Here is a 21,925-nt window from a genome sequence, read left to right on the forward strand (position 1 = left end):
TCTGGGGTTTGACCTACCAACCATAGGTCTGGCCGTAGGTGAGAGTCAGCAACTACTTAGAGAAAAATGGCTTTTGGGTCAACATCAAATGGTCATATCTTTTAGCACAAAATGAATTAGGTGGCCCATGACCTATCAAATTAAAGATAATTGAATCATCTTTCCAACGCCACCAAGTTTGCTAAAATCCAAACTCAAAAAAACAATTAAGCTAGTTGTAGTGATGCCCTGTCGAGTAGAACAACAAAAACCACGACCCAGATGACGGCCGGTAGTTCAAATGACGGTCTGTCAGTCTCACCGTGAATGGCCTTCGTCAGCTTTTAAGTTAAGGTCATTTTGGTCATTTCCCTTATGCTTTGGGTACCTAAACTATGGTTTTTTACTCAGTCTAAACCTAATAATCTAGTCAGACCTTCCTAAAACCCTCATTCTCTTAAAATCACCCAACTTAGAGCAAAAAGAAGAGAAAGAGGCGACTAGCTCTTTCAAGAACAAGCAGAAGAGTTCTTCAAAGTTCAACCCCGAAATCGAAAGGATTGCTTCGTAGATTTCGTCACCAGGTATATGAGATTTCACTGGTGGGTTCCTTTCACTCATTAGCTCCCTAAAATTCAGTTAGTTCCTTGATTCTACATAGTTTTTTTAGATTTAGGGTTTGTAAAGTCTTGGAGAATTGTTGTTATTTCAATTGTTATAGTATCCTTAATCCAAATGTCATGTTTTGTTGGAGACTTTGCATAATTCCTTGTATAAAATTTAGAACCCTAGTTTGTGTAAATTTTCTCAATTCATGAATTATACTTGCTAGGTCAGCTAAACAAAAAATCATGCTTCAGATTTTGAATGTTACATTCTTAGTATATAAATGTTGCATCATGTCTCAGATAAATAGTGGAATCATTGCTTATGAAAATAAAACATCATGTGTGGATCTGAAATACAATATTGTATACAAAAGTAATTATAGGCATCCGACCAATAAATTATGATCAATTTTTATCTTAATTAGTTTATGGTCAGAGACCAAATGTTTTCCATCTAATAATTTTGATGTGCGATATAAGATTAATGAATATACTATGATGCACAAAGATGGATTCTCCTAAATAGATTGAGATGTATGTTAGTTTATCTAACATAAGAGGGAGATAAGAAGCAATCAAGAGTTGCAAATGCTCCTATTGAATGTCCTAAAGGATAGAGTCTACAACATGCATGTAGCATGATATACTAATCGGTTCTAAATAAAATAATTCTTGAAAAAAAAGAGGAGAAAGAGAATCAAAATGATCATAATAAAGAGATAATGTGCTCTTAAAGAACCTATGACATACCACTTCATGAAACCTCGTGAGAGGGGTAGCTACCTGAAAATAATAAAGTCATGAGATCTCAATAACTTATGTCGTATTGTGAACCGATACAAAATGATATATCATTGACGATATCTTTGATATAATAATGCGGAATATTGTAAAAGAATATGAGGATATGAATTCTACGTCTATCAAATCATGCTGGCATATAAATAATTATCAAGTGAAAAGTGGAATGATTCATCTTGGTAAGTGTAAAGCTTATTTGACTAGTAGTCTAGACACTAGAAGATGTCATACATTTAATATTGAATGTTGTCACTCGACAAAATTGATATGAAAATGCCTGAATGTTTCAAAATCTAAAGCATGTGAAAGTTTCTGAAAAACTTGTTTATAATCCTTATATGGATTAAATTACTCAAGAATATTTTGTATTGTTATGCAAGTTAATAAATTGAATTGAACTCTTGAAGAGTTTTCAAAAGGCAATAGATTATTTGATTAAAGAAACTAAAGTGAGGAACTTGCAGAATTCTTTAGTCCTGAGAGGAGAACTCATAAAAGGAGATAGAATGAAGCATATTTCGTCAAAGTTTTTCTACACACGTCAGCTCCCAAGAATGGTGATATCAGCATGCAATAAATTTGTTCAAGTAATACTATGGTTGACCGATTTTCCAGTCTCTACCAACTACAACTTTCGAGAAGATGGTGCACAAGCTTAGAATAAGAAAATTCAAATTTTTGGACTAATGTTCACATTAGGGAGAGTTAATACGCGATGTACTCTTTTTCCCTCAAAAGGTTTTGTCCCATTGAATTTTTCTTGTAAGGTTTTTAATGAGGCATACATAATGCGCATTATTAGATATGTGTACTCTTTTTACTTCAGTAGGTTTTTTTCAATGGGTTTTATCTAGTAATATTTTAACGAGGCATTTAATCTATCAAATAGACATTCAACGGGGGAGTGTTATAAACATATTTGTATTATAGTGATATCTATTATGTGGAGTTATTGGAGAAGAGTTAGGAATCCTACTTGGTGACCAAGTCAGGTTTCTCCTATAAATAAATGGGATTTTCTTCATTGTAAATCAAAATTGTGAATCCCTAAATATTATTCAAGAGGAATAAGAAGTTTTCTCTCTTCTCCCTACTTTTTTCTTCTTATTGTTTTATAAAGTTTCATAACAATATATATATATATATATATATATATATATATATATATATGGAAGGATATATAAAACATGACTCTTTTAAAAATATATTATTGCTAATAAATTATTATTATTATTATTACCATTAATAATAATAATAATTTATTATCATTGTAATTCGACTAAATCATATTGCAAACTATTCTCTTTTATTATATATAGAAATATGTTATAAATCCTTTTAACTAAGGTGGATTGTCTATTGATTTTAGCCATAAACCTATACTTATCATCTATGTGTATTCTCTAGGTTCTATAAACCTTTTTGGATAAGAATATATCTATTTATTATGATGCTTAATATGGTGACTTTTGAAGTGATTTCTCAACCTGTAAATAGGATTGTTCATTCACCATTGTAAGATACACACATGTGACTTGAAAACACTTGAATAAGTAGAAAAGTTCTCCCTTCATCTTCATTTCTTATCTTCGTCTCTTTATATTATATTGTTCTGAGCTTGATTTTATAACACGTTATCAGCACGAGACTCTAGCCAATTGAAATTGAGTTTTAGTTTTTCTTTAGCTCATGTTTTGGTTGATCTCTTTATGAGAATTAAAAAGAAAAAATGATAACTACTGGAAGTAAGGTATTATATTCATAAAATCGGGTATGTATTTTCTAGAATTTTTTTATGATTTAGAATACATTAGTGTTCGGTCACTGACATAGACCAGGATCGAAAGACATATACTACTACTGGTTGAATATGACATGATCAACAAAATTTCTTAAATGAAAGAAGGTATAAAGTTTTTGTAGCATGAGTTTGACTATTATTTTGATTATTTTGAAAGACTTAAAGGGTGAGTCATGTTGTACTTTGGTTTATTATACCGTTGGTTAAGGGTAAGACGGTGGATTCAAGTCTCATCGCACCAAAAGGGTAAGACATCAGGTTGAAGTTCAGATGCACCATACTGAAAAATAATTGAGGGTAAGACGGTAGATTCATGTTCTATCGTACCAAGAGGGTAAGACATCCACTTGAGTTTTAATGCACTATGATGATAAGGATTGGATTCGAGTCCTATAGAATTATGGCCTAACACGCCTTATGCACCATAGTGATGATATAATGATGACTAAGACTTTGATGAAAAGTCATGAAATTAGTCCCATTGAATTTGCTCCATTCCCTAAAGAGAATATGGTAGCAGTACATGATAAGTTTGAAATTCGCCCAATTGCTCCATTCTATCATATGAATGTGGTAGCAGTGATTAATAAGTCTGAAAGATGACAAATGATTGAATGGATGAAAAGTGGGCGTTGAGGGACAAAATTATAATAGTTATCATTGTGGTAATTATAAAAGGAAGAACACTGTGGGTTCTCCAAATAATCCTTCAAAATGTGAAGGTAATTCTTATCATCATAATGGTATGAAAAGTCATTGAACCCGTGGTCGTTGTGCGACCTAATAATTTGATAAACTTATAAAAATCTTCCATCAAAATAAAGGAAGATAAAGTGGTGGTACACTTGACCTTTCAAAGTGATGTTGAGGTGGGTCATGCAGAAATGATAAATTTTAAAGGCATGACAATGTGCTTATAATGCAAATTTATGAAGCACTTATATATGATTAGTCCATTTCTTGAAGAGAATGTGGCGTGTGATAAGCATCATGAATGCTCGACCATTCTAAAAGAGAATGGGTCAAGATGTGATAAAAATCATTATGAGATGGATATATGCCACCACTACCCTCTATGAGAGATTTGAGAAAAATGATACATGTCACAACTGACCTCTACAGGAGGTTTGAGAAAAATAAAGATCAATTGGCATGACGGGTTAGCCATTCTGATTTAAATGTGATGCAAAAGTAATTGAGAATTCATGTGGCTTATATGATGAAGAAATAAAATATTCTTCAAGAATTCTCTTGCGTCGCTTGTTCTCATGAAAAAATTATCATTGTATCATTATACCAGCTAAGGTTGGGATTGTATTCCCTGAGGTTTTTGGAACATATAAAAGAGTGAATATGGGTATGTTCACCTTTCATGTGAACCATTTGCAACTATATGATATTTGCATCTATGGGTTGTTCACATGTGCTTTGTTGTCAACTTACAAATTGGTTTTTGCAAGGTTGTTTGCTCGGATTGTTAAATTAACAGCACAGTTCCAAACAATGAAATTATGTTGATAATTCTGGTTGGTTTAGTAGAAATTATATGCCTTCAATTATAGCTAAAACATGAGTTAGAGAACAAAACCCCCAAATAAAATTTTCTCTGAGATGAGTTTATTTAACATGTAGTAACACATGTATGCATCAAGCCAACAAGATCTCCCCATCATAATTGGTTTAGGGTCAGGAACCAAATAATTTTCATCTAAAGTTTGAATGTGCGATATTTGATTTAATTGCTCCACCACGTGCAAAATTGGATCCTAAAATGAGGTTGGGCTGAATGTTATATTTTCTAACATTAGGGGGGGAGATGATCGACAGCTGAAATTACGAGATGAATTATCTAGATCCTCGTTAAAAAATGAACTTGAAGTTCAAGAGATAGTTCATTCGCATAATGTTGCAAATTAATTGTCAGACGAATTTGTTGGTCCTATGTTATAATTCAGCTGTAAATGCTCCAATGAGAAGTCTTTAAAAGACAGAGTCTATGGTACACTTGAAGTGTGATAAACCAATTGATTCCAAATGAAAAACTTCTTATGAAAGGAGAGGAGCAAATGATCAAGATGATCATGATAATGAGGCAAGTGCTTTAAAAGAAGCACGATGACATAATACTTCATAAAACCTTGACAAAGATTCAAGTACCTGAAATGATGAAATATGAAGAGATCTCGATAAGTTATGTCATATTGGAATCGAGTCAAAAGACCATTGGTGTTTGTGTAATCAAAACACAACTTCCAATGAGTGTGTCTACGATCGTACAATAGTATGGTAACCCAAACAAGGGTTGGAGTCGAGTCCCAAGGAAGTAGGTTTGAGAATTAATAGAAATATAAAATCAAGTTCTAATTAGTCATAGCTAAAAACATTACCGAATATAAACATGTAAAATTTAAAGGGGTGACACAAAAGTGTCAATTAACGATGGGGGTTTGTCACAAGTAAGTAAAAACAAGCAAAAATGCAAAAAGTACTAATCAAGGAGAGGGAACTCTTGGGATGTGATAGGAATACGGGATAAAATAAACTATTGGGTACATGCTTTTGATAATAAATCCGTTGAATATGTGTGACTAGGCTAAACTATAGTGGGGGTAAATTCTCTCTTGAGCAACTTACCCCGAATCAAATGGGTGGGTTCCTCTCGGACACCCACTTGCCGCATGAAGAACAGCATCCGCCTTAGCCCACTCACTCTCTCGAGCTGAGTGTGTGGGAGAAGGACTAGGGTTCACTCTCTCAAGCTGAACCTCATGTCGACCCACTCCCACCGGCCATCATTTTAGTAGTCTTAGTTTTACGACCTCTCTCTCGAGCAAGCCGAAAACACAAAGGTGAAATCGTATTTGCAACAACAATTTCATTAAGTTCCACCACAACTACTAAACGAAATCACATTTACACAACAAATAAACCATCAACAAGCAAGACCCAACAGATAATCTAACCCATATTCACAAAATGACACCCCAAAAATTGGGGTTTTAGCTAGACATGTAAAAGAGATAGAAACTTATACCAAAATGAGTTTTCATTCAAATAGGTATGAAGATTTAAGTCTCAAAACAAGCAAAGAATGAAGAATCCACAAGACCCAAGTCCAAATTCTTGGAGTTGAAACCCTTTGAATCTTCAAGTTCTTTAAAACCCTCTCCAAACTTAGAACTCAGAAGTCTATGTTAAAAATTCCATATTAAAATGTGATACTAAGCTACAACTCTCAACGAGTATTTATAGTTTTCAAAAATCTGTGCTGCAGCGGATCATTCGGCGTCGTTAGTCGAGATCGCCGACCAACTCGGTGATCCGCCCTTTGGTAGGTTTTATCGCCATCTTGCACTATCCTTCAGCATCGTCGTGTTTGGATCATTAGGCCACATAGTACTTCTTCGTGGAACTGCTCGGCAATACGTCGACTGCTCCTTTTCACTGCCGATTTGATCCTTTCCTTCAGGGCTCAGCACACTGGAACAAAAGGCGAGGATAAGACCTTTTGGCAATTCGCCGAATGGGTTTGGCGATTCTGAGATCTTAATTTCTTGATTCTTTCAGCTGCCTTTGTTCCTTTTTTGCTAGGTAATGTCCATGATTTCCCTCAAACTCCAAATACCTGAAACTTAATGGTTTTCATCAAATATTGAGATAAAATATGCATTTGAGGACACTAATTCTATCAAAACATAACCCTAAATGAGTCCAATTTGTGGACTCATCAATACCCCCAACTTAAACTTTTGCTTGTCCTCAAGCAAACTCAAGTTCAGCCGTTCAAAAAGGGTGTCTCGAACAGTGCTACACAAGACTCAATCATGAATGCACACAACAAGACTCAATTTACTTATGCAAAGATCAAATGTGCACTCAAAGATTCAAGTTGTGACTCACCAATATCAAAGAATCTCATGCTCACAATACTTGCTTCAAATGTAAGTTCAACCTTAACCAAAGTGTTCAAATGCTCTCACACAAGGAATGATTCCATATTCACACAATGGTTCAAAGTTTAAAGCTTCAGAATCAGATGCAACACTCACACTCACAAAGAAGAACACAATGCATAATTTTACCCATAGGTTTGCTCGTATTTTCCAATCAACATTTGTTTCAGCTCACTCAAGATCAAAAAGGTCTTTTCAAGGCTTGTAATGGGGGCGGAGTGCAAAGGTATGGTCATTTAGGCTCAGTGACTTTCATCCTCATGAAATGTGGTACTCACAACACTTTCTTTCCTCTTCCTTCATCATTTTCTTTATTGCTCATATGTCATCCTATTATTTACTTTCCATGAATTGTTTGGAAACCCCATTTCTTTTGTACTTTATTTCACAACTTTTTTTTCATTCTTTTTCTTTCTCTTTCTCTTTTTTTTTATATGGAGGGGTTCCATTTTTCTTAAAACCATGGGTAAGAGGAGACTTTCCTTGTACTTCTTGACTTGCCCTTATCTTTTCACCACACCCCCAACTTAGGCTTTTGGCCTAAGTTGGCTATTCAACTAACCACAACTTCATGAGGATTATGGGTGATGGATAAAGAAAGGTCATTGTTTTCATCAAGTTTCTTCCAAAAAAAAAAGGAAAGGCTCAAGGGTGTTCAAAAGTGGTTCACACACTCACAAGGTAGGTCACAAAAGAGGTATATGTCAAATTGGCTCACACTCGTAGAAGTTGCCTAAGATCATATCAAGAGATAGCATCACTTAGTTTACCGGACCAATGGGGAAAATTCTAGGATCTATCATGCATAGTTAACAAGTAAGCTCATTACACTAGGCATTGACACTATCAGTCAAACAAGACTCCACACTTTCGCTAGTGTGCAATGATCATCACATGAGACTCAATTCGATACTAGGCTAGTCATAACGAGATGCAAAGAGTTCACATATTGTCTATGTAACTTCATTTGGCCTCATCGTAGCCACGCATTCATGTTCGTTCGGTTGAGAGCACTATTCAAGTCATCGGTATTGATCGGAATCGAGACTCAAATTTTACAAAAGAACAGCCACATTCAACACACGAGAGGTGGAAAATTTTTATGGACCGGTCAAAATCATTTTGTAATTTAAAAGAACCACAAGCTCAAACATCCACAGAAAGCGGTATTTAACACAATTTAAGCACAAAGCCCAAATGTAAACAAAATACGAACATCAATAGCACACAAAGGTGGGCCTCACCCCACCACAAATGAAGGGAATTTGCCCTCAAATTCAATTAACACGAAATCCAAAAGTCAAAATAAAGTAAGACAGAGAGGGAGGTAAAGAGGGGATCCTGACCAATCAGTCTCTCCATCTGTCTGGGCATCAATGCCCGATGTCTTATCCTTAGCCTGGTCATCAGTGCCCGAGGTCACCTCAGGGGGAAATGTAGTGCCAGCTTCACCAAGGTCTGTTGATTGTGAGTCTACCAGAAAGACATGCACAGCTCTGCAAAATCCCCTGGCCCATGGAGGAGTATTAGGGTCTAGGTGGTGGTTAACCTGGCAGGAGTGGGCCTCTTGCCCTTGCCTTTCCCAGTAGTTGTGGGCAGTTTTGAAGCTTTTCCTTTCAACGTAACTGCATCTTCTTTTATTGCAATTCTTTTGGACTTCTTTTGAGCTGGCGTTATTCTTTCAGCAGCTTTAGGTTTAGTCATATCTATTTTCAACCCATCTTCTTGAATTCAACTCTGTAACCCCTGAAGACAAAATCAAAGTATGCACTAGTACAATCAAGGTGTGACCCATAGAACCCAAACACAACCCTTCGAATTTTAATCCAGATTAAGGCATACATTCACTGAAATTCAACAGTCACAACTACTCGATCAAGATTGTCAAATTAAAGCATGCGTGTAAACAATCTAGTTCTATCCGTGAATACTTTCAACAAGATTTGGTTGTTTCAAATGAGCATAAATTTTAATAAAATAAATTTGGGGCATAGAAAACCGACCTTTTGTGTTGACTATGAAATGATTGAAACGCTAGGCGGCAAGGTAATCCAGATCCGAGCACAAATCAACCAAAATACAATAGAGATGCAATGATATTGAAAGTAAACTAGGTGTGAGTTTGTAAAGTTTGAAAATGAGGGAGAGCGTAGGAAATTGAAACTTTTAAACCTTTGGCTTGAAAAACCGTCCAGTTCTTGCCCACTCGGCGACATTAGTCGTGAGCGCCGAACCATTTGGCGTCATGTCGAGCAATCACCTTCCTCTCCGAGTTTTACAGAATCCCCCAGTTAATGTGGGGATCCAAACGGCGATACAAATCAAGGTCGCCGAGCTGATCGGCGACTCGCCAATCATTTCTTTGGGACCACCGAGTTTTACAAACCCCAAACCCAAGCTGGGTTGGGTCAAATGGTGGTGTGAGTCAGATCGCCTAATACTTTGGCGACTCACCAACTGACATTTCCCTCGCCAATCTCTTTCTGTCCAAATGTTTCCCATACTCCTTTCTACACAATTAACACACCATTATTTTGTCAAAGCAACATAAAGCAGTAAAGGATTTTGGGTTGCCTCCCAAACAGTGCCTTAGTTAACATCATGACACGACGCAAGTTAACGCCTAGTTCTCATCCTCGGAATCGGCCATGGTGTAACTAGGCGAATCCTTGGCAAACGGTGGATATCAACCTGATTTCAAATGGCCTATCTGGGCATCTTGTAGCTGAATTGTCATGGAGTTAGAGGTTGACGTTTCATTTAGCATTTCGATGTTCTCTTTCATATCATTCAACACCGTGTCTTGTGCTTCAATTTTTTTGTTGAATGAGTGAGAGAACTTCATCATTTTGCACACCCCCATGCTTCTTCCCATTTTTACACTCTCGTAGGGAGAAGTGTTTGTCCTTTACCGTGTCTTGTGCTTCCAACTCTATGACTCGTTTGGACAGAATGTCTACTTGAGCTACTAGTGCGTCCCACTCGTGTTTCTTTTGGGCTTCCTTATTGGTTTCAACCATGCCGTCAAGGAGATTTGCTACTACTTCATAGGGCTGGTATAGCATACCACCCGTGAAAATTTCATCAGCAATACTTTTATTTTCGGGTCCAAGACCCCTATAGAAGCATTCCAGTAGCACTTTGTCGATCATCCCATAAGATGGGCATGGTTCTAGCACTGCATGAAACTTCAGCCACATTTCCTGAATGGTTTCATCCCCTACCTGTTTGAACGTTAGGAGGTTGTCCCTAAGGTTCAACAATTTCAAGAGGGGATGATTTGTTTGACACCCATAATGATCTTTCATATCCATGTTTTTGTTTCAATACACAAACAAGCAAAACAAAACTAAAAGTAAAGTAAGTGAACTACAATTAAGAAGAACAAAAATTTTACTAAACTAGGAATTCTCAAACAACACCGCTCCCCAGCAGCGGCGCCATTTTTTGTGTTTGCGTAATCAAGACACAACTTCCAATGCAAGTGTCTACGATCATACAATAGTATAGTAACCCAACCAAAGGTTGGGGTCGAGTCCCAAGGGAGTGGGTTTGAGAATTAATAGAAATATAAATCAATTTCTAATTAGTCATAGCTAAAAACATTATCGAATATAAACATGTTAAATTTAAAGGGGTGACACAAAAGTGTCAATTAACGATGGGGGTTTGTCACAAGTAAGTAAAAACAAGCAAAAATACTAAAAGTACTAATCAAGGAGAGGGGATTCTTGGGATGTGATAGGAATACGGGATAAACTAAACTATTGGGTACATGCTTTTGATAATAAATCCGTTGAATATTTGTGACTAGCCTAGACTATAGTGGGGGTAAATTCCCTCTCGAGCAACTTACCCCGAATCAAATAGGTTCCTCTCGGACACCCACTTGCCGCATGAAGAATAGCCTCCGGCTTAGCTCACTCACTCTCTCAAGCTGAGTGTGTGGGAGAAGGACTAGGGTTCACTCTCTCGAGCTGAACCTCATGTCGACCCACTCCCACCGACCATCAATTTAGTAGTCTTAGTTTTATGACCTCTCTCTCAAGCAAGCAAAAAATACAAAGGTGAATCATATTTTCAACTAAAATTTCATCAAGTTCCACCACAACTACTAAACGAAATCACATTTACACAACAAATAAACCATCAACAAGCAAGACCCAACAGATAATCTAACCCATATTCACAAAATGACACCCCAAGAATTGGGGTTTTAACTAGACATGTAAAATATATAGAAATTTATACCAAAATGAGTTTGAATTCAAATGGGTAGGAAGATTTAAGTCTCAAAACAAGCAAAGAATGAAGAATCCACAAGACCCAAGTCCAAATTTTTGGAGTTAAAACCCTTTGAATCTTCAACTTCTTCAAAACCCTCTCCAAATTTAGAACTCGGAAGTCAATGTTAAAAATTCTATATTAAAATATGATACTAAGCTACAACTCTCAACGAGTACTTATAGTTTTCAAAAATTTGTGCTGCAGCGGATCATTCGGTGTCGTTAGTCGAGATCATCGATCAACACGGCGATCCGCCCTTTGGTAGGTCTTATCGTCGTCTTGCTTTATCCTTTAGCATCGTCGTGTTTGGATTATTGGGAGACATAGTACTTCTTCGCGGAACTACTCGGCGATACGCCGACTGCTCTTTTTCACCGCCCATTTGATCCTTTCCTTCAGGGCTCAACACACTAGAACAAAAGGCGAGGATAAGACCTTTTGGCGATTCGCCGAATGGGTTCGGCGATTCTTAGATCTTCATTTCTTCATTCTTTCAACTGCCTTTGTTCCTTTTTTGCTAGGTAGTGTCCATGATTTCCCTCAAACTCCAAATACCTGAAACTTAATTGTTTTCATCAGATACTGAGATAAAATATGCATTTAAGGACACTAATTCTATCAAAACATAACCCTAAATGAGTCCAATTTGTGGACTCATCAACCGTCAATGGTATTTTTGATATAAAGTAGTGCTCAGTGCTATAGATGATGACGAGGATCTTGAATTCAAATATGTCATATAGTGTGGACAGATAAATGGTTGGCCAATTAAATGCACAATTCAAATATATTTCAATTTGAAAAGTGATGTTTTGGACTTATAGTCCATGGCTCAAGATATAATGGCAGTGGAGTAAAAATTTATTATTGTGCGAAAGTATAACCGTAAAATATAAAGTACGGTTCGTGCCTTGGGGCATAAAGGGTTTTCGCAAAAGTCTTGACATTATTAAATGGAGATATATTCTCTTATGGTGGATGTAATTAACCTTGTATTAGTCTGGCAATAGATGAAATGCTTGAATATGTGTAATAAATGACTATCATGTCTAGCTAGATGATGAAGGTTATATGAAAATTCATGAAGGATTTAAAAGTTCTTAAAGCAATTCCTTTGAGTAGCCCAATGATTGTGAGATTGTTGAATATAAAGAAAGATCAATTTCGATATCATGAAAATGATTGAAAATATCATGTATTAGTGCAATTGGTGCACATACAGATTATTGATTATCTAGATGCCTGGACCTATGTGATTCTTCTTTGAAATGGGATATTCCATCTACTATGTATGAAGATAATGATGCATGTATAGCTCGATTGAAGGGATGATACATCAAAGGATACTAGACAAAGTACATTTCACCAAAGTTCTTCTTCACAGATTATCTTCAACAAAATGGTGAGATAGAAGTTCAAAAGATCTATTCAAGTGATAATCTTACATATTTATTCACTAAGGCATTGCCAACATCAATATTTTAGAAGTTGAGATATAAGATTGGAATGCATCATATCCAAGATATCAAGTAAAGCTTTCATTACGGGGAGCGAAATAGCGTTGTACTCTTTTCCTTAACCATTGTTTTGTACCAATTGAATTTTCCTGGTAAGATTTTTTAATGAGGCAACACTCAAGGCATATTATGAGATGTGTGTACTCTTTTTCTTTCACTAGGTTTTTTCCCATTAGGTTTTTCCTAGGAAGGTTTTAACGAGGTACATTATCTATGGACATCCAGGGGGAAGGTGTTATAAATCCATTGAACTAAGTGGATTATCCATTAAGTTAATCCATAAACTTATACTTATCATATATGTGTATTCCCCAGGATCTATGAACCTTTTTGGATAAGAATGTATCTATTTATTATGACACTTAATATTGTGACTTTTGAAGTGATTTCTCAACCTATAAATAGGGTTGTTCATTCATCATTGTAAGATACACACATGTGACTTGAAAACACTTGAATAAGTAGAAACGTTCTCTCCGTTATCTTCATTTCTTATCTTCTTCTCTTTATATTATATTGTTTTGAGCTTGATTTTATAACAAAATATAGATTTGCAAACAAATGAGATGTAAAAAAATAATCATTAAACATATAATCTTTTACAATTAATATCTACCATTTGAAAATAGTTTTTTTAAGGAGAAAATGGCTAAATGACCCCTTAGCCTATTACCGGATTTCCAACTACACACCTTTACTCCACGGGAATCCTATTACCCCCTGAACTACTTTAAAATGAAATAAATGACCCCTTAAGTGCTAAGTTGGCATAGAGAGTGTATTTCACTCTCTTTGAGAGAGTGAGTTGCCTATTTTATATTTTTTTATTTCCGTTTTCTTTTCTCTTTTTCTTTTTTCTTTCTCTTTCTTTCTTCTTTATTTATCTGTACTACTATACCTTCTTCACCATTATTATTGTCGAAACTTTATCAATGAATGTATAAAAATTATCAAAAACTAATTCATTTTATGAATAAATATTTTTTCAAGGGACTTATTTAGAACATATCTAGAAAATTAAATTTATTTTTAAAAAAATATACCTATTAATTGATTTTTTTAAAGTCATGGACTCAAAAGTCAAATTAGTGAAGTAATTGTATTTTTAAAAAATATTTTCAAACCTATTAGAAGTAACTAAAACAAAACAATTTCTTCTATATTTTTTAAATAAAGATCCTACATATTCTCCTAGAACCCATGAAGAATCAAAATCAAAAACTCAAATTATAAATTAATCATGAAAAGTTTAGAGAGAGAGAGAGAGAGGTTTCTCAAATTGGTGTTACAAATTGATCTTCTCATCCGCAATGATTTGAGCCATCGACGAAATCGTTGGAGGTTGAATCTAAACTCGAATGTTCATGACCCATTCAATGTATATCTGGAATTGTCTAATGAAGAAAATCAAAGGAAATGTAAAAAAGCATGAAAATATTGTTGAATTGGTTGAATGAAAGATTTGATTAGGACGGCTATCTTCTAGGCTCTAGAGATTCGAAGTGGATGAAAATTTGACTTGAATTTTTTTCTTATAAATTGTTAGAGATATAGAAATTTATTGAGGTCAAAAATGGTGTTTATTATAGTTAGGGTTGAAGAAATGATTGGGGAAGAAAGGAGGAGGAAGGAGGAGAACTTTTTAAAAAAAAAATTATTAAATGGTGAAATACACGTATCAAGTGTGTGTATTTCACCACAAGATACATGCTTGGTAATGACGTTTTAGGGAGGAAATAATTCCACTTTAAAATAGCCCAGGGGATAATAGGACCGCCGTGAAGTATAAGTATGCAGTTAAAAATCCGGTAATAGGTTGAGAGGTCATTTGACCATTTAATCTTTTTTTTAAGCTTTAGATAAAAAATGATAGTAATAAGAAAATGAGTTTGACCGGAAAAAAAAAAGCAAGATTGTGCATACACAAACACACACCATTGCATAGGAGACATGCCGCACCATTTATTATTAAATAATATATATACATGAAGATAAATTGGTTCAGCCCAACTTTTCTTAACAACTGAATAAGGCTATAAATTGTAATGCATGCATTAGGTTCTGAAAATTGACATTAAAAAAAATGAGGATTAATGTATTGTAAATGGCTTTGTGACATAACTATTTCCAACTGATATTAAAGAAAGTGGGATTTTTACAACCCACATAACTTGTATTATTTTAATTAAATAAAAAATATTTCCTCATCTCCAAATCAAATAAAAATAAATTTTATCCTTTTATATTAGGACGAGAATTTTATAACGTAAGTTATGTACTATAATAATTATTTATAAATTCTCATTGTAAGTAAAAACTAAACTACAAATTTAATGTCAATAAATTTTTTGCCTCAATAGATTGTTTGCAGTAATCCTTTGGATGAATAAATTGAGATTAGAAAATGGGTATCTCAAACACATAATTTTTTTGAATTAATGAGATAGAATCTATATTACACCAATCCAAGTTTGAAATTGAAACACTTAAATATATTCATGAGGTCAAGTTTAAAATATTTTTAAGATTTTAGTTAGTTACAAATGCATAATAAGTTCAAAAATAAATGAATCAATCATATTATATTTTTATGCAAGTAAAAATCAAAGTTTAAAGACGCGAAAATTAGAGAGCAAACCTTTTCCATGACATGAAACCTTTTCCAATCAGGAATTGGAATTACGGCCCTATTCCTATTCATAGTGAATTTGGGTTTTAAGAATCCTTCTACTATAAATGTAGGCAATTGTTGTTTGGAAGAGACAAAAAAAATAATCCCAAACTCCTTCATTGTTTGCAGATTTACCTCAAAAATCTTTAAAGTCATGAAGCGTTGCAATAGAATTGAACTTCCCGATTTGATTATATTTCGTATCTTAAGCTACCTGCCCCTTCGGTCTTTGTTCAAATTCAAATGCGTATGCAAGCTGTGGTCTACACTACTTCTGCACCCAACTTTCTTGTACTTTCGTAGCAAACACTCCCCCTTCACTCATTTATTCTCTGAGGATGCAAAATTCTTGACAAAGCTCCATTTTGACAATCCGGAGACATGTTGGGGCTTTACCACAATCTGTAGCAGTAGCCACTACTTATCTCTACAGAAGAAGATGATAACTTCTTCTCAAACTTTTATATATCGCATACAATCCCAACAGCTCCGTGATGCACTCCCAATCCCCAATCCCCAAAATCCTAGTTTGTGCATTGCCCTAGAGTTTGTTTCCATTACTTCTAACCCTTATGGTGGTTCTGTTAAGTTGATTTCTGTTTATGAACATGGAAACAACAACCTCGGTTATGAAATTCTCTCTCTCAACATTCATGTCCCTTATCGCTGACGAGCCATTGACAATGTGCTATCACTGCCTAGTGATGGGCGAATGATGAACATCATTCAACTCTTTTTTAGAAGGGGCGTTGCTTATTGTATTTGCTTTGTTGAAACAACAGAGGAGAGCGATGATATACAAGTTGATATTATAGATATGGTTAATGAGACCTACATTGGTCGTACTATTTTTCCCAGAGAAAGATTCATGAGCACCACTTTGCGTCTCTTAGATTAGAATGGACGTCTCTCATTTGCTCAACTAGTAAAAGATGAGCTTCATGTCTTGAAACTAGACGATGACCCAAAATTGAAATGGGCTCAAACAAAGCGCATCATCAAGTTGCACTGCTTGAAATCGTATCATAAGGAAGACCTAATAACATTTCATGTTTGTGATGTGTCTACTTTGGTGTTTATCCGGCTGGACAAGAAGGACAATCGATTCCTCTGCTATTATAACATTAATACCGGTGAGTTGAATACTCATGACATGTATGAAACCGGGTCTGAAAACACAACTGATGATGCCGAATTGGTCACATATTATATCACTCAAATTGGCTTCCACAAAGCAGGCTTGTAGAAAATTAATGTTTTTTAGATATTGTTGTTGTTACATATTTATCTACTCTTTATCGCTGAGAAGACAAACTCGTCTGTTGATTTTATCACTGATTGATTGTTTAATCCATATTTAAATTTTCCTGTTTCTATATGCGTCAGATATTCTGCCTTAATCCTTTTGTTTTATGCCTCTTGAGTTATCATTTTTCAAAATTTTTTTTTGTATTGCTCATCTGCTTTATATTTAGCTGATATTTTGAGTTTATGTTGCTCGTATAGATCGAGGAGCTCTTGAAATGGAAATAGTAGAATCTATGACTTGAAATTGCATTGGTTGTGACGACACAATACATGTCAAGTGAAACTAAATTTCATGGTTTTCTCGTTTACTCTAATTTACATGGTAGCTTTATATATCTTCATTACTTAAGGATATAGTAGGAAGAAGGTACTTGTATGTTGGCAACTATCCTTTTAGCATGTCTACTAGTGTTATTTAGCATGTAGCATCTATGCAACACACTTAAATTATCAAGCTTACACAAATACTCTAAAACTGACAAAATACTCTATATTCACAAGTCGTAACCAAATCTAAGATAACAATCCATTATTTATTCTCCGAAACTTTTTAGAACCATATCAAATTTTGATATTAGAGTTTCCCATATATGGAATATTTTGAGATACGTGGAGAAAGATTTCGACTAACTCAAATTTGGCCAAGACACCTTAGAGGTTTTATAACAAATTAAGCAGGTATCCTTGATGGTGGAACCGATCCTCTCAACAACTATTTGATAATATGTCCCAAGCATGCGATTGTTTCTTGGTGTTTGCTAAAACACTCCAAGGAGATGCAATTGGTATGCGATGCCAACAATGAAGTTTGGAGAGAATCAAGTTGTGGCTATTGCAGACAAGTCTCTTGTTTTTACATTGGAGTTTGACGAGGCTTTCAATCTGATTTTCTCTATATTCATAGCTTATGACCGTTCTGCACTAGCATATCACTGTATTCTCAAGTCTAAAGCTCAGGCTCTTATTTCACACGCATTAGATGCACACAACAATACCTTCATGGAACTTTTTGTTGTAGCATATGCTAGGGTACATGTTGAGCTCAATAGGAATTTTGCAATGTGTCTCAAATAAGAGACCCGAGTTTTTCAAGCTGAATCCAAATGGACAGTTCCTTTGCTGGACACACTTGATAACCATGTCTGTGAGAACATTGCTATTGCTTGTTGTATTACCCTATGGCACCACCAGTCTATTCTGACTTGTTTGCAGGTTGAGAGCCACAACACTCTTGACATATTTGGCAAAGAACGTTAGCCATTATATGCACAGAAATGGTTCCAATGTTTATGATATCTAATTGATCTGAATTTGGAGAATTTTAGGGATACTACTCTATATCGGATGTGTTCTACTTTGGACGCTCCGATTTCGGGAAATAACTTTGCACCTGCCAGTCCCTTGTTGTTGCTCAACAGTAATCAATGTATTTCTCTTGTTCGCGCAGTCTGCTTTTTTTTTAGAGATGGATTGAAGTTTCCAGATCATCTTATAGTTCAAGTTCGAGGATCACTTCTTGTTCGGGTAGACTCTTCTAAGAGCATTGGTAAATACAACATGCTAATGAAGCTTGTTATCATGTTTGAAGATCTGGTTACGATTGGGGGCAATAATCTACAGGTAACCGGGTTTCATAGCTTTTCTCTGGATCTATTTATTCACACTATTGTAATTGGTGGTTGATTACGTGATGTATGTGGAGAGGATTCATTGGTTGAATCATAGTTTTCCTTTTTGGTAGAGTTCTAGGAACCAGATTGCTCAAGTAGAGCCAAGGTCTTCTTGATTCTTTCAGCAACACTGCTTCCTCCTTCTAAAGCATTTGTGGAGGAACTGATCCTCTTGGAGTCAAAGATCCAAAAACAGGAGTTGATGCGGACGACACTTGAAGTGTTTGTTGTCCTAATGTAGGAGTCTAACTCGTCGTAACAGTTCCGAGACATGCAAAGGTAATACCAAGAATTCCTTCAACTTCAGCAGAGAATTTGGAGCTAGTGGCCTTGGACCCAGTTGATTGAGAGTTGATCTTCATGGAAGTCATCTCGATATTCTTTGATGCTTGAAAAGTTGAGATGAGAGGTAGAAATTGTCCCACTGGGCGTGCCACAATTTGTAGACAATAAAATCCGCGTCCAGAAAACAATAATCAAGAACGGAAAAATATCGCAACAATCGTATTTATTATTTCAAAGTGTGAGTGTTACAATCTCTATGATTCCTCTGAATTCGCCTTTTCAAATATAGATTCAAGGGCTGCTAAGCTTGATCTTAAATTTGTGTTGAACTTGATTTTGGAATCAAGAGCATTAAAGCTTATTCTTGAATCTTCGATGAACTTGAACTTGAACTTTATCTTGATCTTGACTTTTACTTGAACTCAAGGGCTTTGAGCTTGTTCTTGAATCCGATGGTCTTGATCTTGATCATTCTTGAACTTGAATACTTGAATTCTTTACATATCTCACAAACCTATTATTAATGATTACAAAAGTTTTTCTCTTTGTTGACTTTATCTTCTATCCAGTAGTAACATTTGTTCTTAGAAATATATTGGCTTCTCAATTAAGTATCATGATGTGAAGAATTATTAAAATCAATGGTGAGTTTAGAATTAAAATGCAAAGAAATGAATGGATTATACACAAACAGTTCTGTTACAATCCACAATGTCTGATGACAAAGAAAAGATTATTTAAATTCCTACAAATTTGATAATTAAAACAATTGAAGAAATAGATAAACGGAAATCCTAGCTTAAGAGAGGTGACACATCTAACCAGGATCACAGAAATATATAGATATTCACATCTTGGATACCTAATAGTAATACTAACAAAACTTGCTTAGATTTTCCAGTAGACTCAAACATTTTGCATAAATGGATATAGAGATGAATCCCACAACATGGATCCAAAGGCAATACTGGTAACACCAGATTTACTTGACAACAAAAATAAGCTACTAGTCGGTTGCGTCTTTGACACCAAACTTGTTGAGTCGGCCCTGACATTGCTTGTCCTTTTGTGTCTCCATAAGTTGTTGAAGATGTCGAATGTGCTTCTTTCCTAGCTTATGCGTCTCCATCACCTTTTCAGAGAAGGTCCCTATTTTGCATGTCTCACACCAAAACTTGAACTCCCCATTGTTTTGTTTTTCATGAGTTGTATTCTTTCTCATGTCATTCGTACTGTCATCTATCAACAAAGATGGAGGACCGTTATCGTTTATACCTGATGATCCTTCCTCAAATTGATTCCCTGATATCAGATCATGTTCCACAAGTTGGATGAATTTTCGTTTCTTTGGTGAAAGACCAATGCTGCAGTTTTTGTCGTCCTTTTGTTCTCTAAAGGCAGCCTCTTTGCGTTTGTGTTTTTTTCCTTGGAAGTGGACATTCAGGCCATCTTGATTTGTAGTACATACATGACAAAGTGCACAGCTCCACTGCGTAACATTTTTCACTGGAGCACTGCTTAATGAAGGCTTGTCAGCAACCGCTTCAGTCAGTGTTATAGCTTTCCGTTTTGCTCCAGAGAAAATCGTGTCAGGCTTAGCCTGTATTATCAAACACCAAAAGAAGCACGTCTCAGAAGTTTAAACACCCCGTATATGGTTTACGGATCTGAAAGCATATTGACGATTTCATAAGCATAATGTTTATGAAATTGTCAATACGCTTTTAGATCCATATACCATATACGGGGTGTTTAAAACATTAAATGAATGTACTAAAGCAATAGTAGCTTGTACTAAAGCAAGGAACAACAGTCTGGGAAAAGAAACCTACACTTGTTCATTAAGGGCCCCGAAACATATTTTGGGAGGACATTAAAATCAAAGCATCATCTCTCTTGATTCGGCTCGACCAAGCCAATACTCAGTTGTATAAAAATGAATGTCGTTGCCATTGATAACGCTTCATTTCTTAATGTTACCTAGCCTAGGAAATTATTTCCTAGGTTTGGTTGCTCTATTTACAACTAGGTGTAAATAGCATTCTGGTTATGTAAACTAGTCACCAAAAAACCAAGAACATGACTAATGCGGAAGGAGAAAATCAGGGAATCTATGCATTTTTTCAAGAATCGAAACAGATATACTTTCTGCAGTATAGCTATATTAGCCACTGCATCGGCTACCTCCCTTGAGTAACAGTGTTAAGAAAGCGGAGATTGAGTGTACTGCTTTCCAAGAATTTACATTCAGCAGAAAAAAAACTACACTAGAGAAAATCTTTCAAGTACAAAACCACATAGAAGAGAAGTTTATCAGAAAGCTTAAGCTAATAAATACTACTAAAGTGTTGGAAAGACGTCACTCGAAGAGCTAAAGAAGAATTTGAAGAGCTTTCACAACTATTTTAAGATGACAAAATGTGTGTACTTTTCTAAAGACAGACTAGTTATATTAGATGTGCATAAAAAGTTTAATGCTTCAACCATTAAAGCAGACAGAGTGGAAATGTTCCAACGTAGATAGCGCAAACAAGATGAACCCACACATGAAAATCAAGGACTGAAGATAGATGCAGATGTCAGTTATGTAATTTTTCCGATGTTGGAAAGACCAACCAGAAAAAGTTGCAAACCATCGCATGGATTGGCAACCCAAACAAATAATCTTTGACTCTTGCAGGACAATAGTTGTCTTCCCATGTCACAACTGCCAGGGCCTATTCACCAACTAGATATTGGTCTGTGTTCAGGATTCAGTAGCTTAAAGGCCCCTTGTCTGACATACATACAGAGAAAGAGAAGATTTCAAAGTTGTTCAACGTGTCAATCACTCGGATGAGCCTCAACCAGTTTGAAAAATAAGTTATTAGAACCAATTTTTTGAAGATTCTAAGAGGTCAAGGGATAATTCCAGCCATAACTCAACAGCAACTCAAAAACTTCGAGCCTTCGGGGTCTCTCTTGAACGGCAGAATATGCATCACCAACTTATCTTGCAACCTACTTTGGATTGTATAAATAACAGATTTAAACATTCTAACCACT

The 21,925-nt window shown here is 35.5% G+C and overlaps 1 protein-coding gene and 1 pseudogene across 1 annotated transcript in view; both read right to left on the reverse strand.

Annotated features, from left to right (window-relative positions):
* LOC125865077 (ferredoxin-1, chloroplastic) overlaps window positions 1-21,925 on the reverse strand; it is a 791,835-nt gene that overhangs the window by 68,759 nt on the left and 701,151 nt on the right. The window lies entirely within an intron of this gene.
* The window catches only part of LOC125863771 (uncharacterized), a 31,844-nt pseudogene that overhangs the window by 9,187 nt on the left and 732 nt on the right, over window positions 1-21,925 (reverse strand).

Source organism: Solanum stenotomum, chromosome 5, assembly GCF_019186545.1.
Source record: "Solanum stenotomum isolate F172 chromosome 5, ASM1918654v1, whole genome shotgun sequence".
NCBI classification, from domain to species: Eukaryota; Viridiplantae; Streptophyta; class Magnoliopsida; order Solanales; family Solanaceae; genus Solanum; species Solanum stenotomum.